Raw genomic sequence first — 3,135 nt, forward strand, 5'->3', positions numbered from 1 at the left:
TGGGGATGTGTCGAGTAAGAGATTGCTACGGCTGAGGTCAGAGAGGTCTTTTCCTGCTTTCTCCTCTAAGGTTTTGATGGTTTCCTGTCTCACATTTAGGTCCTTTATCCATTTTGAGTTTATTTTTGTGAATGATGTGAGAAAGTGGTCTAGTTTCAACCTTCTGCATGTTGCTGTCTAGTTCTCCCAGCACCATTTGTTAAAGAGGCTGTCTTTTTTCCATTGGATGTTCTTTCCTGCTTTGTCAAAGATGAGTTGGCCATACGTTTGTGGGTCTAGTTCTGGGGTTTCTATTCTATTCCATTGGTCTATGTGTCTGTTTTTGTGCCAAGGATGTTAGTTATTTTAGACAGAAATGTAATGCTTAGAGACTGGAGTATTAATTAAAATTTGAAATGAGTCTCTCTGCTCCTCCCTGTTTGACAGGCAGCAGCATCTGGTGCAGTGCCAGTCATATTGCTGAGACAAGATGGTAAAGGTCAGAGTAAATGGATTTGGCCATATTGAGAGCCTGGTCACCAAGGCTGCTTTTAATTCTGGCAAGTTGGACATTGTCACCATCAATGACCCTTTCTTGATCTGAACATCATGATTACATATTCCGGTATGATTTCACCAGTGGCAAATACAACAGCATAGTCAAGGCTGGAAAGGGGGAATTTGTCATCAATGGAAAACCCATTAGCATCTTCCAGAAGCAAGATTGAGCCAATGTTTAATGAGGTGATACTGGTGCTGAGTATGATGTGGAGTCTACTGAGGTCTTCACCACTATAGAAGAGGCTGGGGCTCACTTGAGGGTGGGGTCAAGAGGGCCATCATCTCTGCCTCTTTGGCTGATGCACTGTTTGTAATGGGCATGAACCATGAGAATTCTGACAGCTCCCTCAAGATTGTGAAGAATCTCTCCTGCACCACCAACTGCTTGGCCCCTCTGGCCAAGGACATACATGACAAATTTGGCATTGTGGATGGACTCATGACCACAGTCCATGCCATTACTGCCACCTAGAAGACCATGGATGGCCCCTTTGGGATGCTGTGGCGTGATGGTTGAGAGGCTGCCCAGAACACAATCCCTGGTTCTGCTGGTGTCATCAAGGCTGTAGGCAAGGTCATTCCTGAGCTGAATGGGAAGCTCAATGGCATGGCCTTCCCTGTACCCACCCCCAATATCTCAGTTGTGGATCTGACCTGCTGTCTGGAGAAAGCTGCTAAATCCGATGACATCAAGAAAGTGGTGAAGCAGGTATTGGAGGGCCTCCTCAAGAGCATCCTGGGCTACACTGAAGACCAGGTTCTCTTTGAGAGTTTAACAGTGACACTCCCTCTTCCACCTTCGACACTGGGGCTGGCATTGCTCAATGACCACACTGTCAAGCTCATTTCCTATCATGACAATGCATTTGGTTACAGCAACCGGATGGTGAACCTTATTGTCAACATGGCCTCCAAAGAGTAAGAAACCCCTAGACCACCAGCCTCACTGAGAGCAAGAAGAAGAGAGAGACCCTCAGCTGCTGTGGAATCCTTGCCCCAACTCATTCAATACACTGAAAATATCCTGACCTCTATAGTTTCCATCCCAGTTTCCCTAAAGAAGGGGAGGGGTTTGGAGAGCCCTATCTTGTATGTACCAACAATAAATTACACTGTACCTAGCCTAAATACATACATACATACATACATACATAAAATTTTAAATGAATTACTTACATCGGGGTAGTAATAGTGGTGATGATGTCACATTTTTCATGATGGGCCCTCTTCCTTATAAGCTACTCATTAAATTATGGACCTAGAATGATATTCTTAGTACATAAACCTGTCACTGAAATCACCTTGAACATATTGTATTCCTGATTTCAGGAAACTAGAGACATAATTTGGTTAAATACTCATGTAAAGCAATATCATTGAGCTATTAACCTAATGAAAAAGACAGTAAAGTCCCCAAATAGGTTAGGTAAAGCTGTATATGTAAATGCACTAAGAACAAAGAGTTTTTCAACTGGAATGACAGTAACCTTTAATGACAGTTTACAGATCTTCAGTATGAAATCAGAGTTAAAACTAATTTATTGAAAAAAATATTGTACAATGGAATACAAATATATGAAATCCTTAGGAATAAATTAAACAAAACACAATCTCTAAAGGAAACTAGAAACTTTGTTCAGAGTAACTAAAGAAAAAATTTTAAAAAGCCTGGAAAAGATAAAAAAAATATGTTTATGATTATGTCTTAACAGGGTAAAATACCAATTCTTCTAAAATTGACCTATAGATTTAATGTAATCCCAAACAAAAGACCAGCATATTTTTTTATAGAACTAAACAAATTTATTTTACAATTTAAGAACAGGAAAGAACTTTCTAATAATGAAAAATAGAAGAATTAACTCTACTAGATTTCCAGTCTTACTATAATAATTTAGGAAATAAATAGGCAGAATAATGTTCCCCTAAAGATCACCATGTTTTAATTACCAGGGACTGTGAATATATTACTTTATTTGGTAAAAGGTATTTTGCAGTTGTGTTTAAGGTTAAGAATCTTAAAATAGGAAAATTATCCTGTATTATCTGTGTTGACCTAATATAATAAGGAGGTTATCCTGAATTATCTGGATGGGCCCAATCTAATCACTGTCTCATAAAGAGAGGGGGAAAAAAGGCAAAATGTTAAAGAAATGTGATGATAAGAAGAAAGAGATAGAAGTGATTCAGTCTGAGAGGGACTCAACCCAACATTGCTACCTTTAAAGATAGAACCAAAGATTGCAGGCAGCATCTGGAAGCTAAGAACTCTCAGTCCTACAACCACAAAAAAAAACTAAATTCTGCCATCAAGGTAAATAAGCCAGAAAACAGATTCTCTTCTAGAAATTCCAGAAAGGAAAACAGTCTCATCAGCACTTTGAATTGAGCCTGATGAGATTAGTATCATATGTGTGACCTATAGAACTGTAAAAGAATACAGTTGGAAGTCATACGATTTTTGTCTTTCTCTGACTAATTTCACTTAGCATAATACCCTCCAGTTCCATCCACGTAGTTGCAAATGGCAAGGTTTCATTCTTTTTGATTGCCAAGTAATACTCCATTGTATACATATATACCACATTTTCTTTA

The 3,135-nt window shown here is 38.9% G+C and overlaps 1 pseudogene; it reads left to right on the forward strand.

Annotated features, from left to right (window-relative positions):
* The first annotated feature begins 469 nt into the window (after positions 1-469).
* LOC125163825 (glyceraldehyde-3-phosphate dehydrogenase-like) lies at positions 470-1,462 on the forward strand (annotated as a pseudogene).
* The last annotated feature ends 1,673 nt before the right edge of the window (positions 1,463-3,135 follow it).

Source organism: Prionailurus viverrinus, chromosome B1 (assembly GCF_022837055.1).
Source record: "Prionailurus viverrinus isolate Anna chromosome B1, UM_Priviv_1.0, whole genome shotgun sequence".
In the NCBI taxonomy this organism is placed as follows: Eukaryota; Metazoa; Chordata; class Mammalia; order Carnivora; family Felidae; genus Prionailurus; species Prionailurus viverrinus.